Consider the following 19,543-nt stretch of genomic DNA (forward strand, 5'->3'; position numbering starts at 1 on the left):
AATAAAACGTTCGAAACCAACAGCCACTAGCTTTTAAGCTTTTCTTTTAAATGCAGCAAACGTCGTCAAATTTAGTGCAGTGGTTGTTGAGAAAAACGAATTCTCGTTTTAGAGATATTTAGTTAGGAGCACCCGAGTTGAAGCTTCCTCCTAAGAGTGAAACGCGATAGCACTCAAAGATCCCAGACTGCTCCTCACGCTTGGAAACCATTATGTAACCGCGCAACTGACAACGGACGAAGAAGGAAACACACAGGACAAGCACGCTTGTCCTGTGTGTTTCCTTCTTCGTCCGTTGTCAGTTGCGCGGTTACATAACGCATTCCGATATCGACCAGCAAATGGCCCGCCTCTCCCCATTAAAGATCTTCACCCTTCCCGGCAACTGAAGCTTATGTAAGCGCAATGTTTACCGGGAAACGCTGGTGACGAATGCTATGCACGAAGGTGAGCTTTCGGGTAGAAACGCGGGCCCTTGCGTCGGCCGCGGATGCGCGGAGGCGAGCGCCATCTGGACGGTATTGCGAGGAAGCAGGCGCGCTGCTCTGTTGTAATGGTAGAAACGCTGTAAAAGGGTTTGTGTTTGAGTTTCCGCGTAACTGAATCATGTCTTCTCTTATATTCAAATGACAATCCGACGCTATCATGTCTGTAGGTTCGTGTAAGTCGTACTTTACGATTTTTCTGACGCATCTTACTTTGAGAAATTCCAATAGTTTAGTAACATCTCTGCGCTACACGGAGGGCCTGCGTGGTTGGATATGCATGTATCTGAATGATATTTCGCTCACAAGATGGTCAACGATGGACGCGGGACGCCTGTTTTTCTGCAACACCAGGCCAGGGTGCGGAAACTACCTATACCTAGCTCCCTTGAGACAGTTGGTCAAATGCCAATACGTGGCCGCCGCATCGCTTCCAGCACTGGTGGCTGCCGGGTTTCCAACTGGAAATATTTCAAAAACAAAACAATGCCTCCATGACATCACTGATGAGGTCAGAAGGTAGAGCAAGAGGGCGCGCAGCTGGGAGGATGATGGTTGTCGAGGAAGCCCTCCTTTCCCACTTCTGATGCAAGCGAGACGTGCTCGTCTATCAGGTCCGCTGGCCGCGCGTCCACAGTGACCTAATCATGGAGCATAACCCGCTGAAGTGCGCCGTGTTTTTGACAGACAGACAGACAGACAGACAGACAGACAGACAGACAGACAACGAACTTTAATTAATCCTGAGGAGCTACTGTCAGGACCTCCTAACGGGAGGCCATTGTAGCCGCTGGCCGCGCCCATGTAAACGACAGAACGCCGTGACGCTCCGCTCTTTCGTGGGCCCTCTGGATAGCCTGGGCTTGCTTACGGAGTACCGTGCTTCTGATGGCCTCCTCCCATTCGGCTTCGCTGGAGAGGAAGTCGTTAGGCAACGCGGGACATCGCCAGAGCATGTGAGCCATTGAGCAAAAGGTTTCAGTGCAGTCGGGACAACTAGGGTCCACATCCGAGTACATCCTACTGAGGAATCGCCGCGACGGGAAAGATCCCGTCTGCAGCATTCTAAGTGTAGCTGACTGGCCTCTACTGAGCTTAGGGTGAGGCAGAGGATAAATTCTCCGACCAAGTTGGTAATGTTTAGTAATTTCATTAAATGTGAGGAGTGGATCGTTCTGCTGAGTCCCTTTCTGCCCCTCCGGAGCCTCCAGACCGTCGCGGCGCGTGAGTTCTCGCGCACGGTCGTGGGCAAGCTCGTTGAGGTTTGGGAAGTGTTTTTTTATGCCGCGTTTATCTTGCAAACTTCTATTGATATTTTAAACCACTGAGACATCGTTTTTACATACCAGCGCAAAGCAATTATATTGATAAATATCTAAGCAAATCATCGTCAAGTATAAATATTCGCAGTTAAAATGTTACACTACGTCATTTCGTGAAAATAGTCGCTTTGACATGCCTAACTTGTGGTGAAGTTTAAGGCTACAGCTCAACTAGCCTACAGACATAGTGGGTCTAGCGTAAAGGAAATAACATCCTGGCATCAGCATTCGTTAATTTTGTTCGTGTGTTGCGAAGTGGATCAGCTTAAGCTGGCCGATTTCTCAGTCAGTCAAAAACCCAACATAAGTAAAAGCTGAACGTTTGTGTTTTTATTAACACGTTTCGAACTACAAGAAGAATCGCTTACACGCAGTGCAAAGTTTCAATCTGCAGAAAGGTCCAGAGAAAATAGGGAGCTTAAACCTTCTTCCGTGCTTTATCTTAGTAGTGGCGTGTCAAAACGCAACAAGGAATTACGTCCGTCCCTCGTTTCGCAGTCAATTATAAAACTTATCAATTTAAAAATACTAACATTTATAAAACCTCACGGCTGTATGTAAAGAGTGAACAAAATGCCTAGCCCGACAAACAAGCACTCAAACCCTTAATTACAATTGTTTCTCCGGCAGCAGAGGGGCGATAGTCCAGATGCATGAGTCGAGCGACACTGCTCTTAGATCAGTCCACTCAAGCGTGGTTTACTCTGCAAAATGGGTACCTGATCAGAAAATAGAATGAAACACTTGTAGTTACCTGTTGTCATTAAGAAACACGAAAAACTTTGCAGAACTACAAATCCATATGTTAGACATATGATGCCCCAATTTTGCCATCTTCGTCTAAAGCTTGGTAGTACTGGTTTCCTGCATCTTCCCGTCCTTGCACGCGTGATCAAGCTTATCGTTCTTATCTTTCCCCTCTTAATGCTTGCCACGTAAACTGAAGCTGATAACCAAGCGCGATCTAACTTTTGATATTGCTGAGCGAGTGGCGAGGGTGTAAGGACTGGAGTCGGACATGAAATAGATGATAGCTGGCGGATGCCGTCGTCCAACTCATCCACACTGAGGATGTTGTTGAAAGGAATGACTTGTTGTCATGGAGAACGAGAAATATGGGATTTATTTACAATATCTACATGAAGGGTTGAGAACGTTACAGTTTATCAGTCTAGCATGACTGAAAGAGAATGCACACCCAGCTGCCGAACAACGGGCTTCTTAAAAACAGTCTGTCCTCCCTAGATACCTAGGTGAGGGAAAACGGCCGTTCAACATTCGACCAATGGGAGCGTGCAAAGATGCAAAGACATCGTAGCCGACCCGCCTTTGAGAGGGAGGGTTTACGCACTCACTTCCGCACAGGTTTCACTGAACACACCAAGGTGAGAGGGCTTTCGCAGACAGGGGTCTTGCCGCGAGCAGGCGCCTCTTAAACCCAGTGTTGACCCCGCAGTCAGAGGCCGCCGCCTCTGTCCATTGACTCTGACGGCTTCTGGGGCCCGTGAGACCGCACCGCAAAACGTCTTCTTCCAGGACTTCTTCCGCTCCAAAAAACTGTGACGGCGACCACGAATCCACTAATAATACTTGGTCCGCCGACCGCATTTAGACATGCTGGCGCCGACAAGCTGTTGACGAGGCGCATTTTTGTCCTTACAAAGCGAGTCGCCGCAGTGGGCTGGGAGGGTCTCTTCTCCGTAGATCGCCAGCCCCCGCAGGCCGATCGTAACGGCTCCACCATGACCCGGAAAATCTCTACTGGGCAGTGCTGATAACCGCTGGGCAGGAAGAGAATGGCTAGTGGCAAGGGGGGGGGGGATGCCTTGGCTTGCAGGGACCAGTTGTGAAATGAGGACACCACCCCAGAAACATCCAACAAGGACAGGCAACTGCAAAGCGAACCCCACAACACGGCTCTGAGCCGAGATGACATATGTTGGATCTCACTTTAGTCCCGCTGTGCTTCAAATAAAAGTGCACAAACAACAAATGCTACATTTAGCTACACCAATTTCTGAAATGATTTCGTGCTGAGAAATTGAGTAATCATGGAGGCAGTCCTGCTAAATGAGAGGGGATCTTCTTGGCTTCTCAAAACTAACAATAACAACCCCAAAGTTTAGGCGGGATCCCTAAACGCAGAATTCAAAGTAGCCTGCTCAAACTATCCGCATTGCTATGCAACTTTCCCTTCTTATATCCAATGGAACCGTTGTACACTTGGAGAGTGAAGCTCCATCGGAGCAAGCGGCCATTTTTGTTTGACATTTGATTTAGCCACGTCAGAGGACAGTGGTCGGTCTCGACGATAAACCTCGCTCCGTACAAGTAACACGACAACTTCTGGGCTGCCCAAACTAAACAAGCACATTCCTTCTATGAAGCGCTGTAGGCTTCCTCTCTTCCAGTTAGTTTACGGCTGGCATAGAGGATAGGATGTTGCTCATTATCGTCGCTGACCTGACTATGTACCACGTCTATGCCGCTGTCGCTTGCGTCGCAATGAACTATGAATTCCTTTGTGTAGTTTGGCGCGCGAAGCACAGGATGAGAAACCAATAGCGTTTTCAAGCCTTGGAAAGCGTTCTATTTAGGTGCTCCCTTTCGGAGGGCGTCCGTTAACGGTCTTGTTATTTGCGAGTAATTCGGAATGTACAGTTGATATTACCCAACAAGTCCCAAATATGAAGGAATGTCTGTTTTCGTGTGCGGCTGTGAGAAATTTGCGATCGTAGCTATTTTCAGGTCGGCCGGCCGTCTCGTGCCCTGACCGACAACATGGCCCAGATAAGTAACCTGTAAGCAGCCAAACCTACACTTGTGCGCCTTCATCGTTATGCCTGCTTCCCTCAACCGTGAGAGCACCTGTTTGAGGTGCGATACGCGCTGTTTCCAGCTGTCCGAAAAAAATTGCTACATCATCAAGATATGCCAAGGCGAACTCCTGCAAGTCTTTTAGGACAATATCCATTAACTTAGAGAGGCTAAACGCTATGATCTTTAGCCCGAAGCAGAAGGCGAGAGGGCGAAAAGTGCCTACAAGTGAGATAAATGCGGCATAGCGGCTGGTACTTTCTGAAAGGGGAACTTGCCAGTATCCCCGCACGAGATCCATAGCTGAAATGTATTTAGCAGCGCTAACTCTTGCGATTCGTTCCTCAATGTTGGGCATCGGGTGCAGCTGATCCCTAGTGATGGAATTTAACTTCCTGTAGTCCACACACGGACGAGGGTCTTTATTAGGGGTTTCTACAAGTTGTAGTTGTGACGTGTAGTCACTCTCAGCAGGCTCAATAACTCCCAACTCTAGCATGCGCTGTATCTCTGGCTCCATAATGTCTCTCTGTCGCGGAGACACACCGTAAGGCTGTGATCTTGCGGATTCAGTTGATGTCAGCTCTATTTCATGCGTTATTAGTTCGGTTATACCTGGCCGATGGCTGAATCTATCGAGATATTCTCTCAACAACCCTCTTAGCTGGTCTAGCTGCCCGGGTCTGAGAGCGTGCTAGCTTACCGAATGTTTTACCACTTCTTCCAGGCTGATTTCAAAGTTGGGGGTTGCCTTATACTCATTAAACTTGGTCCTAGTGTCGTCCTGCTCCTTTATGGTAAAGCTAACGACTCCGCTTCGCTCTATGTACGGCGTCATCAAATTGCAGTGGTATATCCTCACCTCCTTCCAGCGACCGGGCATTTTCAGAGCATAGTTAGTATCTGAAACTTTGCGCAACACTTTAATGGGTCCGTCCCAGTGAACTTCAAGCTTGTTCTTTTTCGAAGGTTTGAGGATCATTACCTGGTCACCGGCGTCAAACGTACGAAGCCTCGCACTCTTGTCGTAATAGAACTTGGCGTTTTTTTAGCTACTCCCAGGTTCGTTTCGACTAGTTCTTGGGTTGCACTTAGCCGTACCAGCAGATTTAGCACATATTCTACCATTGCTGGACTCTCTCCTCTTTCCTCCAACATCTCTCTGACCATTCTCAGTGGAGAACGTAGTGTCCTCCCAAACAGTAGTTCTGCTGGCGAGAACCCTGTCGCTTCGTGTGGAACCGTTCGCAAAGCAAACAAAGTTGCCGGCAGACAGTTCACCCAGTCCTCCTTGTGCTCGTAACAGAGCGCCCTCAAACCTCGCTTAAGCACTCAATGCCACCACTCTACGCTGTTTGACTGAGGGTGATAGACGGAACTGTGTATCAATTTCACCCCACACTTTTGTACGAATGTGGAAGTCAGCGAGCTGGTGAATAGTGACCCTTGATCCGCCTGAATTTCGGCTGGAAACCCCACTCATGCGAATACTGTCAAAAGCGCGTCTATTACTTCAGTGGAGCTGAGCTCTTTCAGAAGGATTGCTTCCGGAAACATTGTAGCCAGACACAGCATGGTAAACAAGTACCTGTAACCCGACTTTGTTTTTGGTAGAGGCCCTGCAGTGTCTATCACAAGTCGTCTGAAAGGTTCTATTATTAAGGGGAAAGCTCCACTACCTTTAGTGGAGCTTTCCATGTTTCTCCTGGTTTAACCGAGCACTGGCAGGCGTGGCATGATCTTACAAAGTTTTCTACGTCTTTGAAACAGCCAGGCCAGTAGTATTCCATAAGCAATCTTTCCCTTGATTTGTTTATACCTAGGTGGCCAGACCACCCATTTCCATGACAGAGACTCAAAAGGTCTTCCCTGTTCCTAATAGGCATGACTAACTGGTCTAGAATCCTACGATTTCGGTCTCGGTAGTGCCGATACGACAATCATCCTCTCTCCTGTATCGTCACCTTGCTTCTAGCAATGCCTTCTTTAGCTGTGTGATGTAGTTTAGCTAAGCTGTCATCATTCTTTTGCTCGGCCGCCAGTGACTCTCTGTCCACACCTAAGAGCTAATCAAAGTTCTTTGAGGCCGGTGATAGTAACGACCCTGTCTCACTTGCGGGTGCTTCAGCTGGCTCTTCCTGCAGGCATGAACTTTGACACTCTAGTGATACGCCCTCATTGAGCTGGTCAGCTGGCAGGCTCTCCTTAACTGTGTTTTTGTCCCTCGGGCCCAACTCGGATTCGGGTATTGAAGTTATTCCTTTTTCTGCTTCCGCTGGAGCAGCGTGTGCATTTTAAGCCAAAAACGACGCGATTTTACGAGCTTGGCTTCGGGTCAATGGCTGTACTATGCCCTCTCGCAGTTTAAGCCCTTTTTCACGCAGTAACCAATATGAACGATTCGAAAAAATGTAAGCGTAGTGCAGCGACAAATATTAGAAAACTGCAGCCTCGGTCACTAGCTCCCCGAATGATCCATTGATTTTGACTTTGGCCATGGGCAGGTACACGCTGTGTACTTCTACAACCTGCTTGATCCATGCTACTTCTCCAGCGAAGTCATCTACCTTCAAGTAAGACGGATGTACAATGCCCATAGTGGCGGCACTGCCTCGCAGCACCCGGCATGGTTTGCCATTAACTGGCAGGTCGTGAATATATGCGCTCAAAAGTTCCATATTCTCATCTTTTTCATCCACGTAGCAGAAAACTACTCTAGGCTTCCCGCTAGGCTTCCCGAGGTGTGTCACTTATAGCATATTCGAATTCTCTTTTCTGCTCTTTTTGTATGGTTTCATCGTTGGACTTTTCCTCGCTCTTTTCTGAGGTCCTTTCCTCTGCGTCTACAAGCTCCAGTCGTGTAGTCTGCGAAAGCTTCTTGAACGGAAATGGTTTCCGCGGTCCATTTCGACCGTCACAATCCCGTCCTCGGCGCTCAGCTTTCTACGTGTTGCGCACTCTTCGGCTAATTCAGCCGCCTTTTCCACAGTGTTTACATTTAGTCTGTCTTGCACCCACAGCCTCACAGATTGTGGGGTGCTTTTGTAAAGCTGCTCTAGACACATGCATTCAAGAATCATGTCTCTGCTCGTACGCTTCTGCGCTTTTCAGCCACTCGACTAGGTTTGCCTTTAAGCCATATGCAAACTCCGGATACCCCTCGCTGTTCTTCTTGGCCGTGCTTCTAAACCTTTGCTGAAAAGCTTCGGCTGAAAGGCGGTACTTCTCCAAAAGACTATCCTTAACTTTCACATAATCATATGCATCTAGCGCGCTGAGTCTTGCGATTACTTCCGCAGCCTCACACGGCAACATAGACAGCAACCACTGTAGCCATATACTCGGACCGAAGTTCATCTTCTCGCAAGTCCTTTCAAAATTTCCTAGGAACAAGCCTATGTCGTTCCCGACCTCAAATGGTTTTAACAGCCTGTGCATGCGGTATGATTCTGCCGCACTTGATCGTCCCAGAGCCCCTTCATTTCCTTGAGACAACTCCAAACGTCTACTTTCAAGTTCAAGTTGAATTTTTCTTAACACGCGATCTTTCTCGCGTTCCTCTCTGGCCCGTTCTTCTCTCTCTCTTTCTGTCCCGCTTCTCTCTTTGCCTAAAACGTTCTGACCCAATTTCAAAGTCCTCCTCACTAGCCTGTTAGGAAATCAGCTGCAAGAATTTTGATTTTAGCATTTCCTTGCGTACCTTCAGGCCCAGTTCCTCACCAAGAATCAACAATTCGTCTCTCAGCAGTGTCCTTAACTCCATGATTGCTGCTTTACTGACTTGGTCCTGCTCACTAAACATACCTAGGTAAACACAACCTAGCTAACACTCAACAATCCAGCTACCCTACTGTTCTAAAGTGAACAACCACAACATGAAGCCTAGAGAGTCAAAGCACGGACCAAGCACTCACTGCAGACACAGCACCACGTCACAAAGTCCGTCTCACTGCTGCCAGCCCGTTGTAAGGATTGTAGTCGGGCATGAAATAGATGGTAGCTGGCCCATGCCGTCGTCCAGCTCCTCCACGCGGAGAACGTTGTTGAAGGGACGGACTTGTTCTCATGGAGAACGAGCAATATGAAATTTATTTACAATATCTACATGAAGGGTGGAGAACGTTACAGTTCATCAATCTAGCATGTCTGAAAGAGAACGCACACTCAGCAGCCGCGCAACGGCTCTTTAAAAACACCTTGTCCTCCCTAGATCCCTAGGTGACGGAAAACGGCCGTTCAACCTTCGACCAATTGGAGCGTCCAAAGTCATCGTAGCCCACCCGCCTTTGAGGGCGAGGGTTTACACACTCACTTCCGCGCAGGTTTTACTGAACGCACCGAGGTCAGAGGGTCTTCGCAGACAGGGGTCTTGCCCGAGCAGGCGTCTCTTCAGCCCAGTCTTGACCCCGCAGTCAGTGGCCGTCGCGTTTGTCCATTGACTGTGATGGCTTCTGGGGCCTGTGACACTGCACCGTGAAATGACTTCTTCCAGGAGTTCCCCCGCTCCAAACAAACAGTGACAGCGATGGCGAATCCTCTTACAATATTGGTTCGCCGATCGCGTCTAGACCTGCTGGCGCCAACGGGCTGTTGACGAGGCGTATTTTTCTTACAAAGCGAGTCGCCGCAGTGGGCTGGGAGGGTTCGGTGGTCGCTTCGCCGTCGAGATGGCCAGCCTCCGCAGGCCGATCGGAACAAGGTTGAGCGGAGGCAAGCGCCACAGCCGCGCGAAATGAGCCATTTGCCGCGCTACAGCGGATTTATAATTCACAAAAACAGAAATAAAAATGACCAAACAGAAAGAAGAGTTGTTAGCCACCTACTCAGATTTCGTTATTTCTAAAGACTTGTGAGTGACAAGAGATGCGAGCACCTTACATCTACTTTACTTCATTCGACCAGACCTTAGGAAGCCCGGCAACCGCTAGGAGCGCGTATGTTCCTTGAAACCGAAACTAGCATTCACTTTGCGGAGGTTGACGGGGCTCTTAACGCTATCGCGATAAAAGAGGACATAGGAGCGCGTTAGGAGAGCGAGCAGTTACGGAGCCTCCAGAGGCGTCGTAGGCGGCGTGCGTTTGTGGTTTTAGAAGAGCCGGTCAGCGTGCGAGTAACAAGAAGATGAGCTGAAACAATAACTTTAGTAGCGTACCGGCAAGCAGTCGGGGGCTTTTGACGGTGTTAAGATGTCGATATGGAGAGTGGGGAAAATGGATTGTGTAGTTGGAAGGCGGCTTAGCTAGCTGGCATGATTTATTACATTCTCGAGTTTTACGTGCTAAAACCGCGATCTGAGTATGAGGCAGGCCGTAATGAGGAGCTCGTGATTAATTTTGTGCACCTGGGGTTATTCAATGGGCATACAGTGCGCGGTATGTGACCGTTTTTTTTATTTCACCGTCACCGGATGGCGCCCGCCGAGTCCGGGATAGTACATGCCAGCTAGTACACGATAGTACACGATAGCGGCGGGTCAGCTAATGCGTGTTCTTAGATAGTATGAAAGTATGATAGTATGATAGTTAGGCCGAGTTACTGAATGTTCCCGTAAGTGATCATCGAGGGCCAATATATTATTTCCCGTACTTTAAAAGAATACAGTAAACCGCTCCTTCCCTGAACGACAGAAATTGTTTGAGGTGATTTTTATTATAGCCACGGCGTTTCAGTGTAATAGTGTTTACTTTCGTGCACTGACTTGAAAGTTTCAGCGGAAAGGAGATTACGTCAAAGTCGATACGTTTCGTTGTCTTGTTGTTTTAGAGTGGTAGGTTTCCTTCACTCGTTGAGTTTCGCGCCGCCGGCACCGTCCGCAGTTAAAGCGGTGACAAAAGCGGGAGAGGGGCTCTGTAAAAAAATAAATAAATAGATTTTGACGAAATTCCACGGAATGTTCTCTTATCTCTATAAAAAAATCCAATATCTCACTTGTGGTGTTATGGCAAAGATTGCAACGACTGCTCACCCGGTTTTTATTTCCGAGCCCGAGCTGACTTGACAAAAGTGTGATCCTGCGTGCGGCTATAGTTGCACCGAAATGGTGACGTCGCGTCCCTTCATCTTGATATTTACAAGGACTGACGTCGGCCTTCTGTGACCAAGCTAGGAAGTGGTGGAATATACACACGCTCAGACACAAAGACCTTTTATTTTCTGGAATCGTCACAGTGAACAAGAGCGACACTTATTGCCAATCAGTACTTGAGCTCTGGGCACCGTTATCATTCATTATCAATTCGTTATCACGGTTGCGGGACGATTCAGATGGCATTTTCTTTGTTCTGTCATTTCGGCTGGAGCACGGTCCTGATACTACAGCGGATAAAGCGACAGCAGTCACTCGTACGCGCACTTAAGCGCACTTAAGCCGTTGCTCCTCATCTGATCTAATTTCTTTCGTGGTGTGAGGTATGGCGTAAACTGGGCGCGCTGGATGACAGAGGAGACGAAGATGAGTAGGTAATAGCAACTGATGATTTGGTGTAGGTGATCAATACTTATATACAATTGTACAAGGGGATGCATGAAAAGCAAATCATTTAACACAATTTAGATTACAAAAAAGCCAAATCAGCCTCCCCCCCCATGAACTCGAGGGATTTCTCTTTTTTTGAGAACGATACAGATGGGCAACTAACAGAAATTTTGATTCTGTTGTTTATCCCGAATGACTCTATATGCTCTAATCAGCTGATGCATGTTCTTAGATAGCACTCTAGCTCTGCGAACTAAGGCTTATAATCGCAGCACGCAGTCAGTGCGTCGATGACCGATCATTAACAGTCTGGCAACATCGTTGAAATGTTTCCATAAGGGATTGTCTGCCTGTCGGCCCTGCAGCACAGGTTGCAGTGATTACAACAACATGTGCTGTGTCATGGTATCATTCAGCATTGTGGTTGGCAGCGAGATTGCCACTTTGTGCGTCTGCTGATGTGCTCATAAGGCTTCCTGATTCATGGATGGCAGGGACATCGGAAGCAGGTTACACAAGAAAGCTACCGCTGACTTTGGCAATGACGTTCGATGATTTGTGCGACAGCTTTTATTAGTAAAGGAGTGTCCCAGATTCAGTGAATTGCTGTGTAGGGTCGATTGACTTAAAAGCTTTGACATAAGGGAACATAAGTGACCTTCGGTGGCTTCACTCCTCAGCCAATCGTCCGGTGATACAGGAGAGGACACTGTAGCTGAAGACGGCGGTCGCACCGTCAACTGCTTTCACTGGCTGACGCCGCGCTTTGCAGCGTATGAGGGGCGACAATTTTAATGCGATAGCTTTACTTGGAGCATTGTGCAACCCCTCCGATATCGGAAAGCCGTTGCATAAAAACGGCACACATTTGATGTCTTCTTGTAATTATAGAAATATTCAGAAACTCCGCGGAATTTGTCAAAGTATGTGTAATCATACCCCGAATTTTCAATGTGCCCAACCCCAAATTTACATAGGCCGAATTCCAAATTTAAGTCGGCCCACCCCGAAATATCTACTTGGCCTACCACTATAATAGGCTTCTCCGTGCATTTACTCTGGAGCCCTGTGTGTCCCTGCAGGTATGCTTTATCTGATCACATGGGTATTATCTCTGATCAAAGTTTCAGTTGTTCCTTATCGCATATACAGCTCCCAATCATCTACGTTTACACTAATATAAGGACTAAATGTCGTACCTTCAAAACTTACGCATTCTTCTGCAGGTACAAGGCATTACAGTTTTCGCGCGAAAGACGAATTTTGTTTGAGTATTCGTCAAAGAATGCTTACGCGTTAAAAAAAGTGGACATGGTGAGGATTCGGTCCCTCTCCATCACCGCCACTGCACACGCTTCGTAGCCGAGTGCGCTAACCACTGCGCCACCGTAGCATGGCGCCACCGTTGCTACAGGCGACAGTGCGCACGGCGAATATGTTCGAGCCAGTGCACGTGATAGGGTTCTGCCTAGCGGGTGGTTCACAAGGTGGCAGAGTGACCGGCTGCGGAGCGAGCATAGCGAGCTGCAACCGCCCGCTCTGCCTTTCGCGTATCTTCTTAATGAATTAATTTTGTCACATATTGCAATTTATGAATTGTAGCCGGTGAGTTCGCAAACCGTGCCCACTTGGAATTAATTTCCAGAACGACACGAGTTTGGAGATACTGGCCATCAAGATCGCCCTAAGTATGCGCTGTTCCCCTTGTAATGAATTAAAGGCGAACGAGGGAAGCGGAAGCAGCATCGCCAATGGAGTGCGCAAGACAGTGCTTCACAGACAACATTAAATCACCAGTGTTCTTCGCGTTGAAATGTTTCCGTAAGCGATGATCTGCCTGTCGGTCCAATGTACGTATTTCCCGCATGGTAAAGGGATACTGTAAACTACCACTTCTGTGCAAGCACAAGCTATGCGCGGTGCTTTTTATTACAGCCACTCCGAGCCTGTGCAATAGTGTTTCTGGATTCACGGCCCATGGCCCATAAACCGCTTTGCAAGTGGTTGAGGGGCGGGGGTCTCCACAGCGCCTGCACCCCGAAAGTCCCATCCCGCACGCTGCCGTCGACCATGCAGCCGGTGCGGCACAGCAGGCGTCACCACCACCGGCCGTGCTCGGTTCCGGCGCGCTCCGCCAGAGAGACCCCGCTGTGATCAGTGGCAAAGATGGCCACGACGTCGAGGAATGGCTCACATGGTGCGAGAGAGTGAGCACGCACAATTGTTGGGATGATACCAGGAAGTTGAACAACGCCATCTTTGACTTCTCGGTGTACTTGTGGTACAAGAACCATGAAACGGACTTTCAGACTTGGTCCGCTTACAAAGAGTCGTTCTTGGACGTTTTCGGCCGCACTGCGGTCTGGAAGCTTCGCGCCCAACAACGTTTAGGCGCTCAGGTGCAACATTCTGGTGAGACATTTGCGAGTTATATAGAGGACGTCTTGGACCTGTGGAAGCGTTTCGAGGCTTCAATGAAAGAAGCTGCTAAAAGTCAGCACATAATGAAGGGTATCGACGGGGACGTTTTTTAGGTGCTTCTTGCGAAATTCCCTGTCACTGCGGCCGAAGTTTTCACAGCGTGTGTGAGTTACGATTAATTGCGGAAGCAACGGGCTCCGGCCAGGCGTCGTTATCAAAGCGACGAGACACTTGCCGTGCTCGCAGTCGTCCTTGACCACTCATCCCTCTTCAGACAAGTCAACATGACGTGCGTGAAGACGACGATTTCTGTACATTTTTTAGACAAAACGCTATTTTGTGCATTGAAGCATGAAAGTAACTTCAACGCCCATGTATTTCGTCCCACACATTATGAAATGCTACCTTGAGACTCGTGTAACCCTGGAGATTTACTTCAACTGGATACATCTCGCGAAATAACCGGCTACAATATGCAAATGAGAATATGTACCGTAATATAGTAAATTAAGAAGTTAAAGAGCGAATTTTTCCTAATTAGTTGAATATGTGTTTTCATTTTTTGGTACTAGTTTATGTCCGCCTCTTCGGATAATCGAGCTCAAGGACGACGATTACGCTGTCTGCCGCAGGTAAATTTAAAGAAAAATTCCAGGAAACACAGAAACCTTTAGGCCATATAAAAGTGGCGGTTCAACTCCGACACTGACAGGACATACGAGGAAAGCAAAATTGTCGCACCAGAGCTTGGACGCATATATAACTGAGCGACGAAGTTTAAACACATGGACACATTAAAAAAAATACCATGTTTGCATTTGTGGCTTAGCAATCACGCTCACAAGGCGCACTCAGCACGGCACCCTAACAGTAACTGTTATGCGAGATGTCCTCTAGACGCGGTCGGCGTGTTAATGCCCGCCTTAAGACCCAACCACTGGCATGCGTTGGTACGCTTTGGCACGCGCCGACAAGCGAACGCGTTGCCAGGCCATATCATATCAAAAGCTCTCGTACGATTGTATTTGTGGTAGCTCACTGCGCAGCCAACGTATCTAAGAATTAGGCTTGCGCGGTATCATTGAAACATTTGCATCAGAAATATTATCAATAATAATATTTGGGGTTTTACGTGCCAAAATCACTTTCTGATTATGAGGCACGCCGTAATGGAGGACTCCGGAAATTTTGACCACCTGGGGTTCTTTAACGTGCACCTAAATCTAAGCACACGGGTGTTTTCGCATTTCGCCCCCAAAAATATTATCACGTAGCAGCGATGGTGAAGTGTGATGCAGAGTCATAACTGGAGTTACAAATTTAACTCTTTATTGGGCGAACTTATGCCCTGCAAAACAAGTAACGTTCGATCGCAACGAAAGCGGCGAACAGAGTCGTCGATCCTCTAAAATTTGATCAGCGGGTCAAGCGCATCGGCTTTCATACATCACTGGTCTAAAGTTCCAGCGTTATCGCCGGTGCCCGCCCACCTTCCACAAACTATTACGCTCCGTTCCATACATAGCAGTCAGCGCTGTGGAAGCTGGAGAGTCTTCTTGCAGTGGGTTCGTTGGCACTTGGATATAGTTCGATGTTGTTTTTTTACCGCAGTTGTGCGCAACTGTTTTTATATATGCTTAGGGTTGAATGAAACAAGTTTTAACACTACAAACACAATATAGTACACAGTAGCTGGCGTTGTTTTAGATCACTTTTATTTGTGTTGTTCTTTTGTTTTTTTTTATTTGCAACACGTGGCGAGGATCCTCTCGTGCATGCTTCCTCGAGCGAAGGCTGCTGGCGCATAGCGCCTCTTCACAATCACACTCTGTCAGCGGAGCATGGACGGAACGTGCGGAGTGATAACTTATCCTGACCGAACTTCCTGCGTAGCTTCCACAGCGTCGACTACTATATGTGGAACGGAGTATACACAATTCGTGTCGATTATGCACTCAGGTTATACAAAGTTCGTCGACAACAGACAACCGATAGAACCATCGATAACATTCGCGAAACTTCCGACATGTGCTGACGCGTCATGCGCCGAGCGATAATGTTTAACATTTGTTAGCCGGCAAAACACGGTCACCGGATGCGGATAAAAAAGTATGTGCGTCAATATAGTTATGTTTGGGTGTGTACTAAAGTAACGTGAAAAGGTGGGTTCAGAGAAAGGCAGCGAGAATTGAAACACCTGTAGCGTTCACACGCAAAAAAAAAGAAAACATCTAGAACAGCTAAAATTTACGTAATTCGTAACTTGTCTCCTCCCAGTTCTCGTTTCCGTCTAATCTTGCCTATGGAGCACCTCATGTATTTTTCTAGGTTGTTTTGAAGCATCAACAGCGCATCGGGAGGCCTTCACATTGAGCGGCATTGAGTGCATTGCTAGAAATATTTTCACTCTGTAAAGCCCTTGTTCTATTGCAACTGGCTTCAATATGTCAAGCTTGTGTCTTTCTCGACAATAATGAAATGACATACCGTCAGACAAAACAAACTTGCGAACATGAGGGTTTCAATGGTGTCTTATGTTGCCCTTTGCCAAGTCGTACTATTGAAGCACTTATTCAAATGTATGGATGCAGCTCATTTGCATAACACACACACACACGCATATATATATATATATATATATATATATATATATATATATATATATATATATATATATAAATGTTTCGCATACCGGGTCAGATAAGCGGTTTCTACCCCAATCTACCGCTTTCCTGAGGTTGAAACGGCAAACGGTCCAAGTAAATGCACTCCTATTTCTTCTAATGGCGCTGTTGGTGGCTGTATCGGTTGCAGAAAACCTGCTGGTTTGAGTAACGGTGTTTCCCGTCTTTGACAATCTCGGCACGATTTCATATAGTGCTGCACTGCATTCATCAACTTCGGCCAGTAATATTTCTGGCGGATTCTCGCCAGAGTTCTACTAACGCCTGAGTGGCCAGCTGCAGAGTCAGCATGGCAAGCTTCTAAGATCTCAGCTCGCAGCGATGATGGTACAAGAAGTAGAAGCGTCTCACCACTGTGCTCGAAGTTTCGTTTGTAGAGGACGTTGTTCCGGAGGATATAGGAACACAATCCGCGGACGAAAACTCGAGGCACTTTCACTTGTCGACCCTCCAGGTACTCGATGAGCAGGAGCAATTGCCGATCAGTACGCTGATGATGAGCCAGTCCCGTCGTATTCACAGCCCCAGAAATGGGAAATCTTGTTCGTATTCAGGTGACGTAGCTTTTATTGGTTCGCGTGATAAGCAACCAGCATGATTGTGCTTGAGACCGGACTTGTAAGTGACCGTGATGTCATAATCCTGTAGACGCAAACTTCATCTAGCGAGTCTTCCAGAATGGTGCTTGAGGTTCGCCAGCCAGCACAATGAGTGATGGTCGCTGATGGCTCGAAAAGGTCTGTCATATAAGTATGACCGGAACTTACTGATGGCCCATATAACCACCAGGCATTCCTTTTCTGTAGCTGAGTAATTTTTATCGGCTTTCGATAAGGTACGGCTTGCGTACGCAATGACTTTTTCTTCTCCATTCTGCCACTGAATAAGTATGGCACCGAGACCAACGTTACTAGCGTCGGTGTGGATGTCTGCTTCGGTATTTTCATCAAAACAGGCAAGTACAGGAGGACTCTCCAGTCGCCATCGTAGCTCAGAGAAGGCGTCTTCTTCTTTCTCCCACACATAAGGGACATCTTCTTTTATCAGTCGCGTGAGTGGCTCGGGAATTTTAGAAAATTTTTTTACGAAACGCCTGTAGTAGGCACACACTCATAGGAAACGTCTAAGAGCTTTTTTGTCTCTTGGCTTCGGAAACATTTCTACTGTAGTGATCTTCTCAGGATCGGGGCGGACGCCTTCAGCACTGACAATGTGTCCGAGAAAGCGGAGCTCGTGAAAGCCGAAGTGGAATTTTCCGGGTTTTATGGTCAATCCTGCCGTGCGAATAGCACCCAGAAGTGCTCTCAATCACTGCACGTGCTGCTCGATTGTAGTGGAGAAGACCACCACATCATCAAGGTAGACGATGCACGACTGCCATTTCAGTCCGGAGAGAACAGTGTCCGTCACCCGCTGGAATGTCGCGGGCGCAGAACACAGACCAAATGGAAGCACCTTAAACTCGTACAGACCATCCGGTGTCACAAATGCCGTTTTTTCGCGATTTCGCTCGTCCACTTCTATCTGCCGGTATTCGCTTTTGAGATCCAGAGAGGAGAAGAAGTAAGCGTTGCGTAGTTTGTCCAAGGTGTCATCGATGCGTGGGAGTAGATAAACATTTCGCCTCGTGACGAGGTTGAGTTTCCTGTAATCAACACAAAACCGTAGGGTGTTATCCTTCTTTTGACCAGGACTACCGGAGAAGCCCATTGGCTGTTGGATGGCTGTATTACATCGTCCTTGAGAATTTCCTGTACTTGACTTCTTCGCTTCTCATTCTCTTGGAGCCACTCGGTACGGGTGTTGGCTCACTGGTCTTGCAGGTTCTTCGACCACAATGCGGTGTTTTGCGACGGGAGTGCGATGGACTTTCGATGAAGTTGAAAAGCATTCTGCAAACTCTGTGACCAAGTTCACATCTTATCGCTTTGCATTGATGACAGCTCTCGGTCAATGTCGATAGAGGTACGGACACTGTCTAAAGTGACAGAAGCTGGTGATGCTGCATCGAGGGTTGACACATCCGTGAATTGTGCATATGAAGAGACGCTATGGCTGTTCCCTTCGCCACGTGTTGTGCCTCATTGCCAAAGTTAGTCAAGAGGACTTCCGCACATCCATTACGCAGGTGAACTAGGCCTCTTGCCACGCATATTTGCTTTTCCAGTAAGCAGCCCGATACTTCCGTCTGCAAGTCCCTCATAGTCACGAAATACGTCGCATACAAGTACACATACTGGAGTTTCTTTGTCTCTGCCCAACCGTTACACCTGGCGACATGCTCGAAGTTTTTGAGCCAGTCCTCGGCATCCTCGAATGTGACTCCGTGAAAAGATTCTGACGTCCGAAGTGAGTCAACGATGACGTGAGGAGGGGTTACTTGAGTAGCCATCGCTATGGTACCTCTTATGACTGCCGCTGCTGCCCTTGGTGAATCGGCGAGAGGACCAAACTCAGGGGCCTCGCCTCGTATGCGGCGGCTCGCGCGTTGGTGGACAGGCGTTAACTCCGTTGGCTCCAACCTACCTTCCCTGGCGTGTGTGGGGCTTCGAATCATACAGAGTACCTCCACCAGAATATATATATATATATATATATATATATATATATATATATATATATATATATATATATATATATATATATATATATAGTCATATAATGAGAAGCCAACAAACACTGACACCAAGTACAACATAGTGGAAATTGCATGTGCTTAGTAAATGAAATAAAGTAATGATAAATTAATGGAAAATAAAGTGGATGAAAAAACAACTTGCCGCAGGTGGGAGCCGAACCCACAACCTTCGCATGTCGCGTGCGATGCTCTACCGATTGAGCTACCGCGGCGGCGTTTCCCCATCCACTTTCTTAGGTATTTATGTGTACTACTAGAACTCTGGGAGTGTTAGCCAGCGCCCCCACTCACAGACCTTGGCGGCGGACGTGGAACGTCTTTTTTGCCGCAGGCGTCACGAGAACGTGATCTTTTCGGGTGAAGGCAACTGGTCAATAAACCCACATATGCTACCTGAAGGCATCAATGTTGCCGGATTCGAGACCCTCCCAGAGTTCTAGTAGTACACATAAATACCTAAGAAAGTGGATGGGGAAACGCCGCCGCGGTAGCTCAATCGGTAGAGCATCGCACGCGACATGCGAAGGTTGTGGGTTCGGCTCCCACCTGCGGCAAGTTGTTTTTTCATCCACTTTATTTTCCATTAATTTATCATTACTTTATTTCATTTACTAAGCACATGCAATTTCCACTATGTTGTACTTGGTGTCAGTGTTTGTTGGCTTCTCATTATATGACTAATAATTATCGGGTCCCTCGGT

At 47.6% G+C, this 19,543-nt stretch overlaps 1 pseudogene; it reads right to left on the minus strand.

Annotated features, from left to right (window-relative positions):
• Nucleotides 1–6,282: 6,282 nt before the first annotated feature.
• On the minus strand, nt 6,283–7,221 carry LOC135903193 (uncharacterized; annotated as a pseudogene).
• Between the last annotated feature and the right edge of the window lie 12,322 nt (nt 7,222–19,543).

Source organism: Dermacentor albipictus, chromosome 2, assembly GCF_038994185.2.
Source record: "Dermacentor albipictus isolate Rhodes 1998 colony chromosome 2, USDA_Dalb.pri_finalv2, whole genome shotgun sequence".
Lineage (NCBI taxonomy): Eukaryota > Metazoa > Arthropoda > Arachnida > Ixodida > Ixodidae > Dermacentor > Dermacentor albipictus.